At 35.4% G+C, this 12,225-nt stretch overlaps 1 pseudogene; it reads left to right on the top strand.

Annotated features, from left to right (window-relative positions):
- Positions 1-10,510: 10,510 nt before the first annotated feature.
- Positions 10,511-11,864, top strand: LOC104249921 (phenolic glucoside malonyltransferase 1-like; annotated as a pseudogene).
- The last annotated feature ends 361 nt before the right edge of the window (positions 11,865-12,225 follow it).

Genomic DNA, 12,225 nt, shown 5'->3' on the forward strand with positions numbered 1-12,225 from the left:
TGCTACAATTCTAGAGCATTATGCAAGCACGACGTCAAGGAAATGAAGTAAAGGTTCCTATCGGGGATACTATTGATAGATAAGGAGCCAGTGCGAGACGTAAGTTAATACAAAGGAAATGACCCAAGAAAGATTACACAAAATATTGATATGAGAACGGGCCAACAAGTAGTTATTAATTGATTCAAAAAGAGCCTAGTTATGACTAGACAAAAGATTACAGACAAATCAGTAGATCATGGAATATAAATATAGTGAACCCCAACATGGAGAATTCGGCCTCGCAGTAATGTCATTATAATGCTTGGGACATATTCAAATAGGAGTCGGGGTAGTTAAAAGACTTATATGGAAGTCATGGGAATAAAAGAGAGTGACGCTGGGAAAGACAATCAAAATATCAGTTTAGAGGCAACCCTAAAGGCACAAGAGCATGGAGGTAAGCAACTACGGATAATTATAGGCAATAAATGACATCAAAAGCGTAATAATATCACCACTTTACAAGATTCAGAGGGTCCTCCCTAAATACTACGATGAAAAGCTAGCTGAGAAAGTAAGGAAGAAGGCTTCAACCTAAGCTCAGTGACCTAAGGAGGGAATGGTCATATAACAACATTCTCACAACAACATTGTATGCACTCCATAAGAAAATGGCACCTACCATGGCTAATGAACGGGAAAGTAAAATCAAAAATGTTATCCAAGATTCTATATGTTGTACGCAATTCCAATACATGTGGGCTCTAAGATAAGCTAAATATGCACACGAAAGGGGGAAGAATGACCAGGAAAGGTAAAAGCTTACATCCAAAGAAAGCTGAGAAGGAACAAAAGGAATTATTCGATCAGTAATCCAGAGTTAGTTACGTCATGGACGCACTTAAGAGTTTGGAGTTTTATGCATGCAGCATATACAATTGTAGAAGATTCTGGTATATTTTAAAAGAAAAAAAAATTGAGTCCAAGGCATAGATAAAGGATTGAGTTGTTAGAAGATAGTATCATGGATATTCCCTAACGCCCATGAAAGGCTAAGGTAATGACTAATACCAAGAGTTGCATATAGGAAGATAGTTTAAGCTCTCACCGAATCATCTAAAGAGGTGTAAGTATTATAATAGAAGTTCAAGTTGTGAATGTGACTTGTACCTATGTGGAAGAAAGGTCATGAAAGATATAGAAGATGTAATGTGAGATTTTAACTAAGTAAGTTAAAGCTGAACAACGTACGAGATACTCAAATGCAGATGGTTGTGAATAGTCCATACTTCGGATAGAGGGCTAGAAATGTGAGAATTCAGTATCCAGGAATAATAGCATCATCGGCAGTGGAATACCTTCCAGCCTATGGTTTCTAGGTATCGAGAGACCTAGTCAAGAGAATAAAGGAAAGTTAGAGATGATGTGATGTCTCGCTTAATGTTACAGAATAACATAAAAAAATTTATGGAGCAAGCAAGCTGAAAGAAGGTTGCAAGTAGTATAAATAGATATGTATAAGTCGCAAGCTAAAGTATGGTATTGTCTGATAAGTTGGTATTTTACCAACTTATCTCTTCTTAATACTTAGGCTTTTATATGATTTTGATGAGAAATTAAGACATTTTCTGAGGTTTATTAACATATTTCAGATATCATATGATTTGGAGAATATATAGAAGAAAACAAGTCAAAAAGTGCTAAAAAGGAAAAATGGACCACTGTCAGTGATTACCCTATGCGATCGCAAGAAACTATACGCGATCGCATAAGTCAACGATGGCAAAGCTACGCGAACGAGTGAGAATAAGTGCGAACGCGAAGAAGGAAGTCTGGTCAGCGGCTGGTCAACTGAGCTATGCGAACGCGTGACACTGTACGCGATCACGTAGCTTGGAGAAATTATTCACCGCGAACGCATGAGGATATACGTGAACACATAGTGTATTTTCTGGGCAGTTCTGGGCAGAAATGGAATTTTACGTTTTTAATCCTCAAACCTTTTAATACACGAGCTAGCAGATCTTTGGGATATCTTTTGGCATATTTTCAGTTTCAAAGACTTGAGAGAACAAGTTTTGGAAGCTAGGGTTACACACACACTTTGGTCTTAAAGATTTGAAGCCTTTGGTTGAGAATTTCTTACCCATTTATGTTCATTTCTTTATTTCCTTGCTTTGTATTATATATCTAAGTGTGTAGTATTTTATTCAACATTTGAATCTTATTTATGGAAATATTCATGTTTAAAGTGTGGATTAAATACCTTGTCGTGCTTATGTATTGAATGATTTTTATCTCTTTATGAAGTGAGTTATTGTTTCTTTAATTATTCTTGTTCTTTAATGTTTCCAAAGGGATTAGCTAACCCTAGGACTCGCCCATTAACTCCGAATTAATTTTGGGAAAGATTATTTGGGGTTGGAAAATATTAATTAACAAGAACTTGAGGCTTTAACCCTCATTTTATAGATTCTACCTAGGGATAGGATTGAACTATTTGTAGCCATATCCGGATGTGCTTAATCTCCTAATTTTTTTAGGGATAATTCAATTGGGAAGTCTTGTTAGTCTTCGGAAGAAGCTAATATAGAATTATTACCCGAGGCTAATTAACATAAACTCGCTCATATTTGTAAAATCGTGAAATACATTGGATCGTTACTTGAGTGTAATTCCCGATGCATCCATACTTGTAGCCATTGATCATTTTACTTACTTTCTAGGTTAGTTTACATTTTCGCATTTTGGTATAAATATTTTCTTAAAACAAACCTAAGTGTTTGGCATTGCATAACAAGTGATAATTCTCTTACATTCCTAATTGCCTACATATTGTTCTCTGTGGGATTCGACCCTGACTGATAGTTGGATAAATTATATTGCATGCGACCGTATACATTTACTTTTTAGTAGTGGATTTGAACGTCATCAAAATTCGTTCCGTTGTCGGGGAACAATTTGCCATAGTTTAGGTTGTTTGAGAAATAAGCGTAAGTACTTTGGTCCAAACTTGTGAATATTTGTGTAATTAATTTTTCTTACCTTGGTCTATTTTTCTTGTTTATTTCTCAATTATTTTCTTAGTTTTGAAAAATGGCATCATATAATGAAAATTGGTCGGATGGTAGTTGTTCATACTTTGATGACCCATATCCTTATTGTGGAGGACCACACTCGTGGAAAAATTATTTAAATTCTCTCTGGGGTGGATTGTGCGCACAATCTCAAGCCCATGAGTGGAGTATTTGTGATATGTGTGATTGTCAAAATGGTCATTGTGATGATTTTGATTATTTGTCCTTCCCTTCCCCAAGCCCCCGCTATAATGATTCTACTTTATGTGATGAAAATGATAGGGCTATGGAAGTAGAAGAGGTTGTGCATAGTCAAAATGGAGAGTTCAAGCTCATGTTAGAATGCTTAATTGAAGGAGTAAACAAAGAACAAAGTGCATTGGAGGAGCTCTTGGAAAATATTCTCCAAAATGACTTGGCACTTGAAAAGTTGCACTCACAAATGGGAGAAATGCTTGAAGCTTTAGAGGTCCAAAAAGCCTCGGAAGTTAATGATAGCCAAGAATTTTCCTTAGATGTGGAAGCCGAAACTCCTTCTTTAGCGCTTGATCAAAACCAAGAAGAACTCTCAAATGCTCAAAGTGAGAAGATGATGTTCATGTAATAGACCATTCTTGAAAATAAGGAAAAACATAACTTTGCACTCGAGGACTTGAAACAAAGCTTGACTCACAATGATGAACATATCCGCACTTTGGAAGATCAAATAAAAATATTGGTTGAGGCTCACTATGCCCACCAACTTGAGAGTGTGGAAGAAAGTCAAGAAGAGTCCGATTTCGAGAAAGAAAGTGAGCTCTACTTTGATGAATCAAGAATTGAACATCTGCCAACGAACTCCATGAGTGTTAATGATGCCGAGAAAAAATATAGATTTAGAGTCATCCGGTGTAAATGAAAATTTGGTTGAGATTGACTCTAGTTCGGGGGAAAAAGAGGATGTCAAAATCCGGGAAGAATTGGAATTTGGAGGTTTGATGTCACATTCCAAGCATTTTTTAACATTGGAATTGTGTGATGATATGGGAATTGAACTACACGAGTCAATGAGGGATTGCAAGGAGGAAAGGCAAAAACCATACATCTTACAATTTGAGGGAAAAAGAAGGCAAAATGACATTCCTCACATGAAAGCCAAGAAATGCAAAATGAAGAAATTGAGGTTTGGCTTGATCATCAACTTACCACCCCCTACCGCTCGTGATCACAAGCTTGATTCCAAGTTGGGTGCCCAATTCATATCGTCCAAGTGGCGAGAAAAGTGGTAAAGTTGAGTTGCGTCGTGCCACGATGTTAAATGCAGCCCTTGGTGGGAGGCAACCCATCATTTTTCAAAATTTTTAGTCATTTTTGAATTTTTGTTTTTAAAATAGCTTATAATATTGTTTCTAACCAATCTGCCAAATTTCAAAATTTTTGGAGTAGATTTGATCAGGTCGGAGTGACCGGGCAGCCAAAAATAGTAGCTGGTGCAAAATTGCAGAACAAAACACTGCCCAAAAATTCGGGCCATAAAAGTCTTCCATCAACCAAGCATCTTTGTCAATAAGCTTACCTCCATATATTTCATCCCTATATGTCATGTTGAGAGAACTAAACACACACTAAGAGAAAATATCAAATATTTATAAAAATAAAAATATATAAAAAAATTGGATAAAATTAAAAGTCTAATCTAGAAAAATAGCTAATTTTTAAGTCCCCGACAATGATGCCAAAAACTTGTTGCGGACAAACGCACGCGCAAGTATACGCGGTCCTCAAAGTAATAAAGGGACTAAAAGTTGGATGTCGAACCCACGAGGACTTATGATTAACTTTTAGCTAAATTAGACTATCCTAACTATCTAAACGAGAGTTAAACTAGAAGTATTTGATTTTAAACTAATTAAAATAAAGAAAAACAAATAATGAAATTTGAATAGAGGAAGAGCAGATTTATATGTTATCAATGTTATGAAAATGATCTAGGGTTATGGGCTATCTAATATTCCTATTGTATTCTTCAATTAAATTGACTAACTAATTTATCTAGCTTATTGGTTGACAGGGTTAATATCGCTCATAAGAATATGTCGAGTTCTTACTCGCCTATTCAAGCTAACCTAACGCCCATATGTTTATGGAATTAGAACTAACAAGAACACATTCATAATTCCTATACATCAACCAAGCAAGGCAATTAGGTATATGTCTATCCTAACCGCGAATCTGTTTCCTGATGCCCAGGTTCAAGAACTTGCTCTACTTAATCCTACATGCAATCTAGAATTCCCACTTTCGAGTTCAACTCTAGATTCGTAGATAGTATTCAATTGATGATCAAACAATCAAATAATTAAGCACAGGATTGAATAAATAAACCAATACGATAAACTGAGAAATCAAAATCAATATTCGAATAATAATAGTCATGAAAGAACCACAATATTAGAACGTGAAGTTTAGCTCCACATAGCATGGTAGTCAAACAACAAATCATAAAAAGAAACATAAAAAATATTAAGTTTGATGGAAGAAAAGATGAAACCCGGACTCCACAACGGCTTTGTGCTTGTGTTTTCCTCTCAAAAAACATCCTTCTCTCTCAAAATAGGTTTAGATTGGCTTTTATATGAGTTGGAGGCGTCCTAGGGTCGAAATAACCGAGTCCTAGTCGAAATAGGACATGTTTACGTTTTGAGCGTCCAGGCCAGCGTGGGGCGCTGGCCCTGGCGCTCAAATTTTATACATTCTCTAAATTGCACCACAGACAGCACCCCACGCTAGCTGTGGCCCTCAAATTTCACTTTTTGCTTTTTTTTTTCCAATTTCGCTCCAATTCTCGTCATTTCGTCCCAAATTGCATCCGAATGATTCCTACACATAGAAATATCACAAATGAGCACAAATTATCATATTATACATCCGAAATCTATGAGACATGAGCATAATGTGAGGTAATACATATCAAACTATGCATACATTAAGCCAAACATCAGCACCCCAATTCCTTGTTAGCCTGAATTTCCTAGACTTAGTCTCTGTTTCTCAAGAAGAGCCTAAGTCGAAAAGGCAGAAATCAATGTTTGCAACCACCAATTCAACAATTAAAGCATAAATCAAGCTAAATATCATTAACCCATAAATATTTAAGCCCTAAAATTGAAGACCCATTAAATACTCACATTAGGGTTGGGTCACAACCCTAGCTAATGGGTTTAGCTACTTATAATCAAAGAAGAAACCAAAGATAGAGATGAAATATAAGCCATAAAAAATAATTACAAGAGTAAAATATAAGATTAATTGCTAAAGATGTTCTAAAATTACGCAAAAAGGTAAAAAACGACTGTTCACATTCTCCACAAAACAGCATATACCCTAAAAATCTAAAGAAAAAAAACTATTTATACACAGCTAAATTTTTCAAACAAAATTGCCCCTACGGAGATTCCGCTGACAGCGAAAAATAGGTCGCCTCAGCGCTATGACTATCGCAAACGTGCAAAAGCAAGCGCGAACCGCGGTTCTTCTCTTCTAAGCTGGATCTGAACTTGAGTCCGCAGGGAGCGGAAAAACACCCGCCTCTGCGCTCCTTCAACCGCGGCCGCGAAATATGTTCGCTGACCGCACCTTTCAATTTGAGCTCCGAACCATAGTCCTCTGAATCTTAATTCCGCTGAGGGCGAGAACTGGACCGCGGTTGCGTTAGACGATACCGCTGCCGCGCAATTTCACCGCGGGCAGCGGTGACTATTAAGCCCAAAAAACCTACCTCTCTGAACCTTGTTACCGCTAAGAGCATAGTTAAGACCGCCTCAGCAGTGGACCCTCCGCGTCCGCGTCTGTTTCTTTATTGTCAGCTCTTTTGACTCAACTTTGAACTTGTGCAGGTTTCACTCCTTTGTGAGCTGATTTTGACTTTCTATTCTCTTTTTGACCAAACAGTGCAAACAGGAACAATAAGTTAGCTGTCAGGAATACTTGTACATACTTTTAATCCAAAACTTAAGCAAAAAGGAGCAAAAAATAGGTTAGAATCCCTAGTTATCAATAGTGAATTGGACGCAGCAAGGTTGCCTACACTAGCTGTTTATATACAACATCCATTTGACACATGTGATTAGTGGTGGCAAAATGGTTAAAAGAAAACAGCCATCTACCTATATTATTCATTAAAAATGGGTTGGATAATAAACTTTTTAAAAATGGGTTAAATATGGACAATAATCATATTATCCACTTAGAAAATGGATATCAATGGATAACTAGCTAATGAGTTTAACTTTTACATTTGAAAAACCACAAAGTTGGGGTTCCTCAACTTTGGGAGACTAGGAATTCTCTCAAAAGTGATTATATTCAAGAAGTCATGGATAATACGAATATCCATATTATCCGCCGGTTAACTCGTTCTTTTATCCGTATTAAATATGGATCGGATCGGATATATCCGTTATTACATTACCCGTTTTGATCTGCCCATATTCAATCTGGCCCGACCTGCCCGTTTGCCACGGATGCATCACGATTATTTCAACTAGCTGTTTATATTATTTAAGCCATTTGAATAGGGGTGTTCATGGTTCGGTTTGGATCGGTTTCCCTGTAAAAAGAAATGAAACCAAGTAAGTCAGTTCTTCAAATATTGGAACCAAACCAAACCAATTAAATCAGTATTTTTATCGATTCAGTTTTGTCGTTTTTTGTTGATTTTTCGATTTTTTCGGTTATTTATCGATTTTCTTCTTAAATATGAGACATACAGTGCCAAACACATATTCCGGCGACTACATTTTCAACGTAACACTATCAAACCAATTGCTATTTGAGAAATATATCGTTTATCAAAATATATTGATGATAATTGAATCAAATAGTGATGAATAATTTAAGTACTAAATTAAAAACGATAATTTTTAACATGAAATAAATTCTTGTACTAACTAGCAAAAGAAAACTACCAATCAAACTAGAATGTAAATACAAATAATTAAATTATTATAATAGCAAAGAACTAGACAAAAAAATTACAAACGACTAATATGTACCATAAAATTTTAGAATTTTATAAATAGAAGTAGAAATTTAATTGCTACTTCTATAGTCAGTTTGGTTCGATTTTTTCTGTTATTTTTTTGTTAAAATCAAAACCAAATTAAAGTTGATCGATTTTTAAAATTCAAAACTAAAACCAAACCAAATATAAGAAGTATCGATTTTTTGGTCGGATTGGTTCGATTTTCTATTTTTCGGATTTTTATGAGTAACGTAGCATAGGTAATTTCTTTAACTGTCATATTGGACGTACATGTCCATCAATTTAATTTCAAAATACACAGGATGATGAAGTAATGATCAATAATATCTATTAATTTATTAGACATCACGATTCATAAGCTGGCTTTACTCGACAAAGCCAACTAAGGTCAGCCACGATCAATCCATGATAAATATATGGACTAGTAATTTCATTTTTTCTGAAATAGCACCCCTTTTATAGAGCATGTGACTCATCCTATAAGGCAGAGGTGGATGCGAGATTTAAATTTTAATTGTTAGCTTTATGTTTTTGTTTTATTTTTCCACAAATGTTAGGCTTACTTAGTCATAAAGACTAGGTGCCGTCACGACGATTTACGGAAGGAGAACTTGGGTCGTGACAATTCAGAAATTAAATTATAAAAATAATAGTAAAATAAAACCTCATACAAAGTTAATGCAATGCACAAAAGCAAGCATTAAAATCGTACCTCTGATTATACGTAATGTTGTTGGGGAACAAACAGTTGCAAATCAAGAAGAATGCAACGACGAAAATCATTTGATTTCAGAGAAGAACAAATCAAAAACGCGAAGAAAGGGAGAGAGATAGAGACAATAGACAATATGGCGTATACTTGGAGAGAAAGTAGTCTTTTACTAAAAAAAAACGGCAAAATCGTCTTTTTAAAACGCTTCTAACAAAAAAACGGGTACGGGTGCAAACAGAAAAACAAAACAGGTACAGATTAAAAAGGGACGACCAAATAGAGCGCCCCATACAATTTTTACTTAACAATGTGCCAAAGAAAAGAGGAAAAAAAGAAACGTAGAGTTGTTTGGGCAATCGATTCTTTGGTGAACAAGTGAAAATAAAAGGATCATTATTGATGAGCGAGTCAAAACTAAGTATTTGGTAGTGATCCAGGAAAATCACCCAAAGTTGTACTCAAACACAAAACTCAAACTGCTCCAGATATAGTTTGCACGTAACCTAAGGGAACTGGAGGTAAGGAGCTTGTCGAACCAATATAAAATATTCCTAGTGTAGTTTATTTTAAAACAAATTAATATTCCAGTTTTACTTAACCATTCTGATCTGAAAATAGTAGTTAGATGACTAACTCTTACAATAATCGACTAATGTACAAAATTGGAATAATTTACCCCCCTCCTACATTTTTCATAAATATATATATTGAATTGGACGCAGCAAGATTGCCTGCACTAGCTGTTTATATACAACATCCATATGACACGTAATTAGTGATATCGAAATGGTTAAACGGAAATAATCTTCCACTCATATTATCCATTAAAAATGGTTAGATAATATTTTTTTTTTTAAAACGGGTCAAATATGGATAAGAACTATATTATCCACTAAGAAAATGGATACCAATGAATAACTAGCTAATGAATTTAAGTTTTAAATTTGTAACCCTTTTTTATCCATATTAAATATGGATCGGATCGGATAAATTATCCGTTTTTGCATTACATATTTTCTACCCTCCTATATCCGACCCTACCCGTTCATTTGTCACCCCTACATGTGATGTATAATCGGATGCAGCACACAATTATTTGCACTAGGTGTTTATATTATTTAAGCCATTTGAATATGGGTGTAGGTAGCAGTAGCACATGGTAATTTCTTAATTGCCATAATGTTGATTAGTTTAATTTCAATATACACAAGATGATGGAGTAATGATCAGTAATATCTATTAATTTATTAGGCACCATGATTTATAAGCTGGCTTTACTCGATAAAGCCAACTAAGGCCCAGTACCCACGATCAACCCATTATAAATACATGGACTAGTGGTTTATTTTTTCTGAAATAGCACCCGGCCCCTTTTGTAGATCATGTGATTCCTCCGGTAAGTCAGAGGCGGATGTCAGATTAAATTGTACGGGTCTAACACTTAAAATTTTTAGCATTGAACTCATTATATTTAATAAATTCATATTTAATGAAAATTTTCTGATAATTTTAATAAATTCTTACATGTATATTTATATTCAACCGCGAAAATTATGGTTTCAATTGAATCCGTAACTATAATGCTACTGTTTATAGGGTCTAAATAAAACCTCTTTAACATAGCCATACTATGAACAATTAATACATCAACTCTTCTTCTACAATATATTACTCTTGCCTTTAGCATTTTTGAATGCTCTCTTAAATAAAAACTCAATGGCTTTAGTGATTGAGCAATGTCAAGTTGCACCATCTTCGGGCAGTGCAGCTGAACTCAAACTTCCTCTTACATATTTTGATTTTCAATGGTTAAATTTCCACCGTATGCGGCGGATTCTGTTCTACAAGTTCCCCATTTCCAAAACCACATCGTCCAAACCATTATTCCTAGTCTTAAAGATTCTCTCTCCCTTACTCTCAAACACTATATATCCCTAGCTGGCGATGTTGTTTGTCCAATATATATGAGCGGTTACCCTGAATTGCGTTATCTAACTGGGGATTCTGTATCTGTTATTTTTTCTGAGTCTGATATGGATTTCAATTATCTCGTTGGTAACCATCCTCGTAATATTAAGGATTTTTATCACTTTATTCCGCAGTTGGCGGAACCTAAGGATGCACCTGGGGTCCAATTAGCCCCTATTTAGCCATTCAAGTGACACTTTTTCCGAATCATGGCATATCCATTGGTTCAACTCACCATCATGTCGTTGGTGATGGTGCTAGCTTTGTAGGGTTCACAAAAGCATGGGCTTCGCTCAATAAATTCGGCAGAGATGAGCAATTCTTAGCTAAAGAGTTCATTCCATATTATGATAGGTCCGTAATCAAAGACCCTCACGGAGTAATGATGTCTATATGGGATGAAATGAAGAAATATAAGCTTGAGATGTGTGACATCGTGACTCCTCCTAATAAGATTCGAGCTACTTTTATTGTAGCACGGGATGACATAGTAAAGCTAAAGAACTTAATATTTTCAAAACGACCTAGCCTAACTCACGTAACATTTTTCACAGTAACGTGTGCTTATGTATGGACTTACTTGATAAAATCAGAGGCCGCAATAGGGAAAGAAATAGACGAGAATGAAATGGAGTTGTTCCTATGTGCTGGAGATTGCAGAGCACGACTTGATCCGTCACTTCCTCCAACTTACTTCGGAAATTGCATAGTGCTGTACATTGTAAAAACAAGTCATGCTAATGTAGCTGGAAAAGAAGGTTTTATAATTGCTGCAGAATTAATTCGAGAAAACATTAAGAAAAAGATGAAGGATGATGAATCAATCCTAAATGGGGAGTGTTTAAAAGAATTGAAAACCACAAATTGGAATCGAACAGTTTCGGTTGCTGGATCGCCGAAGCTCGACTTTTATGCTGCTGATTTTGGTTGGGGAAAACCAGAAAAGTTAGAGTTCGTTTCTATTGACAATGGCGATGGCATATCGATGTCCCTCAGCAAGTCTAAAGACTCACATGAAGATTTAGAAATTGGCTTGTCTTTGTCCAAAACTCGAATGAATGCTTTTGCTGCTATTTTCACCCACGGGCTTAACTTTCTGTAGCAAGCCTAGCTAAGAATATGTTTTCACAACAAAATATTGTTGCATTTACATATTCTGGTGGAGTGATTAAAGATGAAATATTTCAATGATCGGTAGATGTATTTCCGGACCAATAGGTAAACGGATGGTAAAAATAAACCATTTATTAGACGATTTTCCGTATTTAAATTTATAGAATTTGGGAGCCTTCAATTTCTTTTTTCTTCATTCTGATCAAGAGATCTATCAACTGGTTGTTTACGTTTGAACTCACTAATCAAGGTAAAATATATCATTAATTATTCAAGGAAATAATATAGTTTCCGTGATTTTGAGGCACTGCACGATTATTACATAATGTAGCCACAACAATACCAATATT

Source organism: Nicotiana sylvestris, chromosome 8, assembly GCF_000393655.2.
Source record: "Nicotiana sylvestris chromosome 8, ASM39365v2, whole genome shotgun sequence".
Lineage (NCBI taxonomy): Eukaryota > Viridiplantae > Streptophyta > Magnoliopsida > Solanales > Solanaceae > Nicotiana > Nicotiana sylvestris.